The sequence below is a fragment of the Odocoileus virginianus genome, chromosome 8, assembly GCF_023699985.2.
Source record: "Odocoileus virginianus isolate 20LAN1187 ecotype Illinois chromosome 8, Ovbor_1.2, whole genome shotgun sequence".
In the NCBI taxonomy this organism is placed as follows: domain Eukaryota; kingdom Metazoa; phylum Chordata; class Mammalia; order Artiodactyla; family Cervidae; genus Odocoileus; species Odocoileus virginianus.
Window position 1 is genome coordinate 47,825,645 of NC_069681.1, and position 13,392 is coordinate 47,839,036.

The window sequence follows — 13,392 nt, forward strand, 5'->3', positions numbered from 1 at the left end:
TTTAAAGTTAAGGAATAAATCATTCAATGAGAAAAACTAAAATTTACATAGAACTTACCATGTCCAAAGTACTATTCTAAGTAATAATCTCATTTACATTTTGAAGGGTTCTATATAATAGCTACAATTATCATCATCTTTTATAGATGGAAAAATGAGATACAGAGTGTTGAGGGAATTTACATAATTCCCACAACTGGGCTTGAATGCATGCAGTCTGGTTCAAGTGTCTTTACTATTCAGGATGACACAGTGATGCCTCATGGGAAGGAAAACATGTTAAATATAGGCCAGCGAAGAACATACTCATTGAAATTTGAAAATCTTTATAGGCAAAGGAATCAGAACATATAAGCAGGCCTGCACTTCACATTTCTGGAGCCCAGGAAATAATACAAATGCAGACCAATATACTACCATTTCAGTATTCAATTGTTATAAATCAAGATCACAAAATACTACTGGTTTCACCTTAACAAATCTTAACAAATATATATTTCAATGACATGGAAGGCCAGGTTCCCAGAATTAAAGTCTCATGTTTCCATTTTGTGGCCTGGGAAGGGCCACCCCAAAGTTCCCAGCCCCTGAGACTCACCCTAAAGCTCCCAGGCTGAGACCTAAGACTCAAGCCTTCTTCATAACTCTAACTCATGGATCTTCCTAACAGTACAGCAAGCATCTTTTAAGCATAGGTGATGCTTATACATAATGCTTATACATAGGCAAACCTTATACATAATAGCTCTGTTCATTACCTGCAAAGAGTTCTCCCTGACTAACACTTAGTACTAGAATTTTATATGTCAGAGATATTATCTGATACTAGGAACATGGAGGTAGGAAAGAGAGACACTTATATGTCCTAAAGTTGGTTTGGGGTGACGGCAGGAAATTGCAGACCAGGACTGTGTTCTATGAGCAAAATCAATAGCTCCAGGAGTACCTTCTCATGGATCATCCCTACTTCTGATCCATTGAAGATATATACAGTGCTCTCATTTGATTCTAAGAGTAGTACTGTACAAATAGTTTGAAAAAATTACATAAAAGTGAGAGACAGTGACCAATGAAACTAAAGAACATCACTTAAAATAGTATTAAGGAACTTCCCTGGTGGTTAGGAATCTGCCTTTCAATGGAAGGGATGTGGGTTTGATCCCTGGTCAGGGAACTAAGATGCCACACGCCTTGGGGCAACTAAGCCTGAGCGAGACAACTACTGAGACTGCATGTTGCAAATACTGAGCCTGTGTGCCACAACAAAGACCCAGCAGAGCCAAAAAATATATAAATGCTATATTTTTAAAATATATATTTATATTTATAAACTATGAACCATGCCATGTAGGGCCACCCAAGATGGATGAGCCATAGTGGAGATTTCTGACAAAACATGATCCACAGAAGAAGAGAATGGCAAACCACTTCAGTATTCTTGCCTTGAGAACCCCGTGAGCAGTATACAAAGACAAAAAGACAGGACACTGAAAGATGAATGCCCCAGGTTGGTAGGTTTCAAATGTGCTACTGGAGATCAGTGGAGAAATAACTCCAGAAAGAATGAACAAAGAAAATCAAAGAAAAACACCACCCAGTTTTCGATATGACTGGTGATGGAAGCAAAGTCCGATGCTGCAAAGAGCAGTATTGCATATGAACCTGAAATGTTAGGTCCATGAATCAAGGCAAATTGGAAGTGGTCAAACAGGAGATGGCAAGAGTGAATGTCAACATTTTAGGGATCAGCAAACTAAAATGGACTGGAATGGGTGAATTTAACTCAGATGACCATTACATCTACTACTGTGGGCAACAATCCCTTAGAAGAAATGGAGTAGCCATCACAGTCAAAAAGAGTCCAAAATGCAGTGCTTGGATGCAACGTCAAAAATGACAGAATGATCTCTGTTCATTTCCAAGGCAAACCATTCAATATCATAGTAATCCAAGTCTATGCCCCAGCTAGTAATGCGGAAGCAGCTGAAGTTGAACGGTTCTATAAAGATCTACAAGACTTTTCAGAACTAACACCCAAAAAAGATGTCCTTTTCATTATAGGGGACTGGAATGCAAAAGTAGGAAGTCAAGAAACACCTGAAATAACAGGCAAATTTGGCCTTCGAGTACAGAATGCAGCAGAACAAATGTTAATAGAGTTTTGCCAAGAGAAGCACTGGTCATAGCAAATACCTTCTTCTAACACTAGAGAAGACTCTACACGTGGACATCACTGGATGATCAATACCAAAATCAGATTGATTATATTCTTTGCAGACAAAGATGGAGAAGCTCTATACAATCAGCAAAAACAAGACTGGGAAATGACTGTGGCTCAGATCATGAATTCCTTATTGCCAAATTCAGACTTAAATTGAAAAACATAGGGAAAAACACTAGACCATTCAGGTGTGACCTAAATCAAATCCCTATGACTATACAGTGGAAGTAACAAATAGACTCAAGGGATTAGATCTGATAGACAGAGTGCCTGAAGAACTATGGACGGAGGTTCATGACACTGTATAGGAGAGAGGGATCCAGACCAACCCCAAGAAAAAGAAATGAAAAAAGGCAAAATGGTTGTTTGAAGAGGCCTTACAGATAGCTGAGAAAAGAAGAGAAGTGAAAGGCAAAGGAGAAAAGGAAAGATATTTCCATTTGAATGCAGAGTTCCAAAGAATAGCAAGGAGAGATAAGAAAGCCTTCCTCAGTGGTCAATGCAAAAAAAATAGAGGAAAACAATAAAATAGGAAAGGCTAGAGATCTCTTCAAGAAAATTAGAGATTCATGCAAAGATGGGCACAAAAAAGGACAGAAATTCTATGGACCTAATAGAAGCAGATGATATTAACAAGAGGTGGCAAGAATACATAGAAGAACTATACAAAAAAAAAACCTTCACGACCCAGATAATCATGACGGTGTGATCACTCACCTAGAGCTAGTTAACCTGGAATGTGAAGTCAAGTGGGCCTCAGGAAGCATCACTATGAACAAAGCTAGTGGAGGTGATGGAATTCCAGCTGGACTATTTCAAATCCTAAAGGATGATGCTGTGAAAGGGCTGCACTCATTATGCCAGCGAATTTGGAAAACTCAGCAGTGACCACAGGACTGAAAAAGGTCAGTTTTCATTCCAATCCCAAAGAAAGGCAATGCCTAGGAATGTTCAAACCACCACACAATTGCACTCATCTCACACACTAGCAAAGTAATGCTCAAAATTCTCTAGGCCAGGCTTCAACAGTACATAAACCATAAACTTCCAGATGTTCAAGCTGGATTTAGAAATGGCAGAGGAACCAGAGATCAAATTGCCAACATCCGCTGGATCATTGAGGAAGCAAGAGAGTTCCAGAAAAAACATCTACTTCTGCTTTATTGACTATGCCAAAGACTTTGACTGTGTGGATCACAAAAAAACTGTGGAAAATTCTTCAAGAGATAGTAATACCAGACCACCTGACCTTCCTCTTGAGAAATCTGTATGCAGGTCAGGAAGCAACAGTTACAACTGGATGTGTAACAGCACACTGGTTCCAAATAGGGAAAGGAATACATCAAGGCTGTATATTGTCACCCTGCTTATTTAAATTATATGCAGAGTACATCATGAGAAATGCTGGGCTTGAGGAAGCACAAGCTGGAATCAAGATTGCCGGGAGAAATATCAATAACCTCAGATATGCAGATGACACCACCCTTATGGCAGAAAGTGAGGAAGAACTAAAGAGCCTCTTGATGAAAGTGAAAGAGGAGAGTATAAAAGTTGGCTTAAAACTCAACATTCAGAAAACAAACATCATGGCATCTGGTCCCTTCACTTCATGACAGTGGAAACAGTGACAGACTTTATATTTTGGATTCCAAAATCACTGCAAATGGTGACTTCAGCCATGAAATTAAAAGACACTTGCTCATTGGATGAAAAGTTATTACCAATCTAGACAGCATATTAAAAAGCAGAGACATTACTTTGCCAACAAAGGTCCGTCTAGTCAAACCTATTTTTACCAGTTGTCATATATGGATGTGAGATTGGCCTTTAGAGAGAGCTGAGCTCTGAAGAATTGATGCTTTTGAACTGTCATGTTGGAGAAGACTCTTAAGAGTCCTTTGGACTGCAAGGAGATCCAACCAGTCCATCCTAAAGGAAATCAGTCTTGAATATTCATTGGAAGGACTGATGTTGAAGCTGATGCTCCAATACTTTGGCCACCTGATGCAAAGAACTGACTCATTTGAAAAGACCCTGATCCTGGGAAAGATTGAAGTGGGGAGGAGAAGGGATCGACAGAGGATGAGATAGTTAGATGGCATCACTGACTCAACTGACATAGTTTAAGTAAACTCCAAGAGTTAGTGATGGACAGGGAGGCCTGGCATGCTGCAGTCCATGGGGTCACAAAGAGTTGGACATGAGAGAGCACCTTAACTGACTGACTAACTGATATATAAAATAGTATTAAGTCAAATCTGGTGAATATCAAAAGATGTTGGCAAGATCTACTGTAGAAAAAAATCCTTAGAAAGAATGAAAAAAGGAAAAAAAAATGTAGTGATTATCTGATATAGGAGATGTGGACATCAAGGTAAGTATGGAAATTTCCATAAATGAAATATTTGTCATTAATCTTAGTGTTATCTTTGGGACAGTGGAAAAAAACAATATTTCAACAACATTAAATCATAGAGAAACTGAAGAGAAAAAATAGTCAATATGGCCTGGGTATTCCCACAATATAGCACTGAATGAGGAACACTGGATAGAATTTCTCCTCAGTTTGTATATCTGATATGTGCTAAAAATGAGGCTAAGATTTGGTAAGAATGAAAAACTAACCTTAATGATGATGTTTTTATAGAAACTCTGGACAGTATGGAAGTCAGTAAAATCCCAGGAAATTTGGAGTCTGGGCTTATCTAGAATGACTTTTGTTAAAATATTAATTTATTAAACAAATAAGCAAATAAGGAAAAACATTATCTAAAATGTATTAGTTTTTGTTTGTCTGTTTCATTAAAGATAGCACTGCCTATTATAAGTTTGTTCTACATTGTGCCATGCTGTCTTACATAATTATTGACTTTATATTCAGAAGAACTCTGCGAAGTATGCAATTATTTATTTTTATGACAAAGGGACTGAAGTATAGAAAAACCCAATTTTCCAAGTCAGCTACTAGAAACTTCACAGACTCCATGATTCTGAGATCATTTTTCATAGTACACTGCCACCAAAGACATGGATAAGTGTGTGGATGAGGTAACTATGCTTTCCAAATTGAAGTCAAACACAGGGGGGCTTATTGCTGTCTAATCTTGCATAACTTTCATAACCGCTGGGTATTGATAAGTGAGAAGTACTATCTAGAATCTGTAGCTTATAAGAGGAGCTAGCCAACTGGGAGAACTGATAACAAAAATATGTTGTTCAATTGCTCAGTCATGCCTGCCTCATTGAGACCCCATGGACTGCAGCATGCCAGGCTTCCCTGTCCTTCATCATTTCCCAGAGCTTGCTCAAACTCATGTCCATTGAGTCAGTGATGCCACCCAACCATCTCATCCTCTGTCGTCCCCTTCTCCTCCACACTTCAATCTTTCCCAGCATCAGGTTCTTTTCCAATGAGTCAGCTCTTCACATCAGGTGGCCAAAGTATTGGAGTTTCAACTTCAGCACCAGTCCTTCCAGTGAATATTCAGGACTGATTTCCTTTAAGATTCACTGGTTTGATCTACTTGAAGTCTGAGGGACTCTCAAAAGAGTCTTCTCCAAAACCACAGCTTACAAGCATCAGTTCTTCAGCTCTCAACCTTCCTTAGGGTACATCTCTCACATCCATACATGACTACTGGAAAAACCATAGCTTTGACTAGATGGACCTCTGTCAGCAAAGTAATGTCTCTGCGTTTTAACATGCTGTCTAGGCTCAGCTGGTAAAGAATCCACCTGCAATATGGGAGGCCTGGGTCCAACCACTGGGCTGAGAAGACGCCTAGAGAAGGGAACACTTGATGTTGTCCCAGATGTCCCTTAAACAAAAAGATGAAGAGCCTATAGAAACCTTAGTCCTTGAGTGTATCTTCACGTTGCTGGTTTAATCTGTTCTTATGTAATTCTTATGCATTAGTTACTCAATCATGTCCGACTCTTTGTGACTTCATGGACTCTAGCCCCCCAGGCTCCTCTGTCCATGGAATTCTCCAGCTAAGAGTACTGGATTGGATAGCCATCCCCTCCTCCAGGGGAATCTTCCCGGACCACGGCGCAAACCTGGGTCTCCCACATTCCAGGCAGATTCTTCACCAGCTAAGTTACCACGGAAGCCCCAAATAATGCTTTGACCTCAATGTTATCCTATTTCAAATCTTGCTATACGAGATACTAAATCCCGATTAGAGTTAAATCACTCACAGTTGTTTTCTATGTTTTTTGCTATCACATGAGCCATATGAGGAAAATATGCCATTCAATGCTACCCCATGTCAAACTGGTAACTGAGTACAGTTACACTATTGAATATATTAAGAATAATAAAAGCTTAGCCTTATAAGTTACCATAAAGACAAAGTGGTTTAGTGTTGTTGGTAGCCATGTAGGTATATCTACAATTGACGATAAAGTTTAGAGCCCGCCCTGAATTTTAAAATAGTCCTAAGTATCCATGTTAATCTTATTATTGTTGAGTAACCATTTTATTTATGATATACAAATAGGAAGTAGAGTCTTATTATCTATTTCTACATCTACCTCTCCATCTATTTATATCTACCTATCTGAAATAATATACTGGCAAATAAGATAGCAAATAAATGAACTTTGAGAAGAACACTTAAATTATATTCACTTGCCCTTGCAGTCACTAACAAATTCCACAGTCACTAACATTAAAATGAATAATTTATTACTATTTATTAGTGCCAATTACACATATTTTACTTGTAAGATATTATTAGCACTGTTACAATGCATTCTCAACCATATCCATTATGCAATAATGTATCTTGGCTTCATAAATCAAGAGCTTTTGTTTATGACTCTCTTGAGGTATGAGACAAAAGATTAAGACTATTAGGAAGGCTAAAAATAGCTGACTCACATATTTCTATCAGCATGGATGAAAATTGCATGTTTTCAATATCCAAAACAAATGATCAAATCACTAATTCCAGAGTATTTCACTGTTAAATAACTGTTTAAAAGTAAATGTGATTTTAAGATCAGTATCTTGCCAAAAAATATTCTGTATTTGATAAAGACTATAAACAAACAAATATTAACAGAGAGGATACATTTTCACTCATTTAAATTAGCTCAAGTGTGGTATTTAGATCTATGTGAGTTTATGCATTTTTGTTTGTGCATATACAAATATTTTGGGGCCTACCAAGTGGCTCAGTAGGAAAGAATCTAATGTAGGAGATTAGATTGGTCTCTCTACCAATGTAGGAGCCCTGGGTTCTATCCCTGAGTTGGGAAGATCCCCTGGAAAAGGAAATGGCAATCCACGCCAGTATTCTTGCCTGGGAAATCCCATGAACAGAGGGGCCTGGCTGGTTACAGTCCATGGGTTCTCAAAGAGTTGGATACAACTTAGCTACTAAACAATAAAAACATAAAAATATTTCGGTAAGAATGACTCTCACCCTCTTTTGTGTGTGTGTGTATGTGTATGTATGTTGAAGGTATATGTGAGTAAGGGGGTGTATGTCATCCAAAACACCCTATAATTGACTGACAGTTCACAGAGATTTTAACTTTGATGATTCGTTGCTGTATCATCATTCTGAAATAAATAAAAACTGTTTTACATAGTGTTATAAATATTTTAAGGGGATTTGTTTTATGATTTATATGTAGTACCTTGATATTCTACCTCTTATTTCCACTGGCTTCTCCAGAAATCAAAATTCAAAACCCTTTTAAATGAACCTAAAACACATCAACTTAAATCCCATCATCACCATGTTCCTTCCAATTAAATCCTAAAGCTTTCATTAAAAAAAAAAAACCAAAACAACAGAGAAATCCAGCCAGTTAATTCTTGGTTTTGACTACAGTGGATGTGGGGCACCAAACTGGCATGAGTCTTTTTGGAAATTCCTGATATATCTAGGTAATTGAACTGGGGATCTTTCCAAGCAAATGCTCTTCTATGAAACAGGATAGTATTACAGTCTGGGGAGATGTAAAGACAGATCATCAACCTTCAGAGATTTCTCTTGGCTGAAAGCATAGATGTAATTAGACATTCGACAGTTTTTCTTCTTCAAACTAATCTGTTTACCTCCCTGTGGGTGGGCTTAAAACCAAACCTAAAACCTGAAATCATTTTATCATCAATGCTAACTGTCAGAGGCTCTGTCTACATGAAGCCAAAATAGCCAGATGGAAAGTGAAAAGCAACATCCATCATCTAAACATTTCCCTTTTCCAGTGCCAAGCCTGTATATACTTGGAAACAACGTAGCAGTTGACTGGGTGTTTTACTTTTAATCTAGAGGTTTTGGTATTGTGTAGATACAATCTCAGCATGTAACTTTCTGTACAAAATTCCCAGATTGGCACAATGGAAGATATATTAGAAAAATCACACACACACACACACATATATTACATTCAACTGCATTATCTTAAACCATGAATAATGCATATGTTCAGTACTATAGCAGATACTGTGCTGGATAACCACAGTTGAAAACAAAAAACATAATCACATACATGCACATATTAGTGTGCATTAGTATGCATATATACTAAAGTGATATGTAATTTCGAAAAACCACATTTACATGGGGCCAGTATAGAGGACAGGGATTGATACGGCAGAGCAGATAGAGAGGAGACCAGGAGAGACCTCATAGAGAAGTAGAAGGTTTTGGAAATTTAAAATGACCAAGACATCTCAATAAGAGTTTATTTATACAAATGACATTTGAGGCATGAAATATAGGAACACAGGTCAACAAAAAACAGCCTATTGACCAAATCTGGGCTACTACATACTGTTATAAACACAGGTGTAGGGGAACACACCACACTCGCCTGATTGCTTATTGTTCACTTATCGCTTATGGTTACTTCAGCACTATGCTTGATGGCGGTTTATTCGCTAAGTCATGTCTACTCTTTGAGATTCCATGGACTATAGCCTGCCAGGCTCCACGTCTCATGGAATTTCCCAGACAAGAATACTAGGGTGGGTTGCCATTTCCTTCTCCAGGGGATCTTGTCAATTCAGGGATTGAACCTGGGTCTCCTGCATTGCAGGCGAATTCTTGGTGGTTCAGTCAGTAAAGAATCTGCCTGCAATGCAGGAGATGCAGGGCTCCATCTCTGGGTTGGCAAGATCCGCTGCAGGAGGGAATGGCTAACCACTCCAGTACTCTTGCCTGGAGGATTCCATGGACCGAGGAGCCTGGTGGGCTACAGTCCTTGTGGTCCAAAGAGTCGGACACAACTGCATGACTTATATACTTTCACACTTTCTTTCTTTTTTTTTTTTTAACCAACTGAGCCACCACTATGCCATTGACCTGCAAAGTCCCAAATATTCACTATACAGTCTTTCAGAGAGAAGACTTTGTTACACTTATTACATAATATATTTAGAGAAGCAAGTTGGAATGCAGTGTAAATGTCACATGCTGCACACTGCTGCTATGTGTGCTTTGGATGGGTGCATTGAGTCCATAGGACAGGAAAGGGATTTGGTCCAGATCACTTAGAACCAGTCAGGTTAAAGACTGCTGCTGCTGCTAAGTCACTTCAGTCATGTCCAACTCTGTGCAACCCGATAGACGGCAGCCCACCAGGCTCCCCCGTCCCTGGGATTCTCCAGGCAAGAACACTGGAGTGGGTTGCCATTTCTTTCTCCAATGCGTGAAAGTGAAAAGTGAAACTGAAGTCGCTCAGTCGTGTCCGACTCTTAGCAATGTCATGGACTGCAGCCCACCAGGCTCCTCCTCCATGGGATTTTCCAGGCAAGACTACTGGAGTGGGTGCCATTGCCTTCTCCAGGTTAAAGACTAAATAATACTTAATATGAAGAGAATAGGGCTTCCCAGGTGGTGATAGTGGTAAAGAACCTGCCTGTCAATGCAGGAGACAAGTGATGCAGGTCTGATCCCTGGGTATGGAAGATCCCCTGGAGGAGGGCATGGCAACTCACTCCAGTATTCTTGCCTGGAGAATCCCCACAGACAGACAAGTCTGATGGGCTACAATCCATGGGTTTGCAGAGAGGCAGACAGGACTGAAGCGACTTAACACAGAACAAGTGAAGAGAATAACAGCAAGATGAGGCATACAGTTATTTTTTCCAAACAGCTATGTTTTTAATGTGATTTCATATTGTATTTTTTAGCATCTACAAGAAGAAATCTGGTGGACACTATGTCAAAATTTGAGCACTAGGAAACTGATGATGGGATAATTATATCAGTGAGGCATATGCTTTTGACATAAAATCAGTGGTAATATATGGGATTGTTTGAAGGCTGGTGGTGGAGGCATTTTGGAAAGTGTTTTAACATCTCATTAGTTCAAAGATAACCCTATTTAATTGGAATTTGATGCCAATGGTTTTAAAAACAAAGTAATTATGATATGAATAATGACTTCTTAGCTAATTTATCTTGAAAAACCAAATACTAATAGTTTAGATGTTAACAAAATTTTTATCAAACAATAATGGTCATAGGGTCTAACTGCTTAAGATTTGAAGGCATGATTGGCTTTGGGAAAACTGTGTACATGTTTGTGCCAAGTTTCCTGTTTGAAAACAAGGGCATAGTAACAGTTCTTCATCCACAATCTCATTGGCTGAATTAAATGACTTGTTCCAAGAAAAGCACTTAAATAATAAATTGGTATTATTATTTTTATTATTTAATTGAAGCACAAATGTGTTGTACTTCAAAATAGAATTCAAGCAAATATTTTCGTGTTTGTCACTTTGTTTCAACAATGTTTTGAGAGCTAAAAAGCTGCTTCTTCTGCAGAGAATATGTGGAGTTTTATAAGCCTCAGGCCTGCTCTTTATTCTCTGTGGTTTACACAAGATGTAAAATACAGAATAAACTTAAAGTAGTAAGAAAAACAAATAAATAAAAGATCAATACAATTCTGTCATTCAGACTTGGACATAGTGCAACTTAAGACATGATTTTTAATGTTATTTTCTCCTCTTTAAAAATGCAGGCACATATATAAAATACACACGCAACACAAAATTAGACTGATAAGTGAAATGTTAGTCGCTCAGTCATGTCCACCTCTATCCCCCCAGGCTCCTCTGTCCATGAGATTCTTCAGGCAAGAATGAATGCTGAGTGTGTTGCCATAATGTATCCAAACAAACTCCATAATTTTAGTTACTTTGGTAAATACTTATATATTCCAGTTTGGATAAACACAGTATAACATTCACAATACTAGTTAGTTATAACTCATGGTATCTATTCACCATAATGAAAGTTTCATTTAGAATGAATGGACACATTCATAGAAAATTATGTTGGCACCCTGAAATTTATGTCAAACCATGTGCATTTATAATAATTTGCTTGCTGTTTTTTAGATAGAGCAACTTCAATTGTGAAATTATCACTATCCTGTAACATTGGAATACAAGGGTAAATGCATATATAAATAAATTGTATAGTATGTCAATGTATAATATTTTCACAAATAGTTGCAAGCTTGTAAACTCTTATTGCACTACTTTGTTGTTGTTTGCATACCAAACAGGTCAAAATAATTAATTTAAAAAGGTTATTTCTGTATCTCAATGCTGAGTGTTCACTGGTCTTCTGTTACAGGACTGATGTCAGGGCATAACTCCTATTTTGTTGTTCATTTCTAAGGCTCTGCATACTACACCACCAATTCTCAGGTTACATTATATGGTGATTGACTGAGGTCTGAGAGTTTTAGAGGATAAGTTTGTTTACTGGGAAATGGAAAATGAAAACATTATATGATTTGAACTTCATAGTAGAAGTTAGTCATCAAACTGCACAGCTATTTTTCCTAGCTTAATCCACAAACTAGGAAGAAAAAAAACTGGCTTCAGAGAAGGAGGAGAGAAAGTAAGAAATTGAGATGCTATTTATGAAGCTGAAAACCTCCATGGTGAGGACTTCCTCCCATTTTTTAAGACAGTGATTGAGAATATGAGGATTGGTATTCCATGTGTTTCTTATAGAGGGTTTTTTGGTTTATGTTGTCTGTTTGTTGTTTTAATATATATGCTTGAATGAATGCAACATGGGTCCTGAATTTTTTATCTATTTTATTCATAACTCTATCACCTCTACCTAGAACAGTGATTGACACACAATAGACAGCAAATACGCATGCCTTCAAAACGGGCTTCTTCCCTTTGATTTAGATGGCTCTTTAGCTCACTCATGACATCTGTGTTCTAACTAAAGGAAAGTACAGAGAAAATCTGTTCCATTCAAAGATGCTGGAATCTCAATATCTTTCCAGTTGTAGTCATCAGTCAGGACTTAGTCCCATGACTATTCTTCTGGAGAGTGTGAAATTTTATTTATTCTGCTGCTGCTGCTGCTGCTAAGTCGCTTCAGTCGTGTCCAACTCTGTGCGACCCCATAGAATGCAGCCCACCTGGCTCCCCCATCCCTGGGATTCTCCAGGCAAGAACACTGGAGTGGGTTGCCATCTCCTTCTCCAATGCATGAAAGTGAAAAGTGAAAGTGAAGTCGCTCCGTGGTGTCCCTCTCTTAGCGACCCCATGGACTGCAGCCCACCAGGCTCCTCCATCCATGGGATTTCCCAGGCAAGAGGACTGGAGTGGGGTGCCATTGCCTTCTCTATTATTTATTTTGGAGATTAGCTAAAATTTGAAAGTTCTAATACAGAGGAAAAAAAGACAATAGGAAATAATTAACACTCTATGCCACAATAATTTTTCTTTCTTCAGCTAAAAAACAAATATTAATCCTATCTTTCTTATGGAGTGGTCACTAAAGGAATTGGGCATGGTCATTTCAAAAGTGTTTGATGAAACAATGTTATTTCTACTTAGCCATAAAAAATTTAAATAAGTAACATAATTAATAAATAGCTATTTTCTGTTTTATTTTTATATATAATTCAGAGATACAGTATTTTTTCTAGGAAATCATTATATTATTATAAACACTAAAAAATCATCAAGTCTTCTTGGATCACTGTATTGCGTTCTCATAAAAGTTATATTCTTGGAAATGTGAGTGTCTTTGAGATGATGAATATTTTCCAAATGCTAAAAATCTTAAACTAACCTATTTTTTCATCAAAGAAATCTGTGATAAAATTAATTATTTGAAGGTACTTGACTAAATTCCATACAATATAAATGATAAGAAGATAATAGT

At 37.8% G+C, this 13,392-nt stretch overlaps 1 pseudogene; it reads left to right on the forward strand.

Annotated features, from left to right (window-relative positions):
* The first annotated feature begins 1,606 nt into the window (after positions 1-1,606).
* Positions 1,607-2,404, forward strand: LOC139036244 (craniofacial development protein 2-like; annotated as a pseudogene).
* The last annotated feature ends 10,988 nt before the right edge of the window (positions 2,405-13,392 follow it).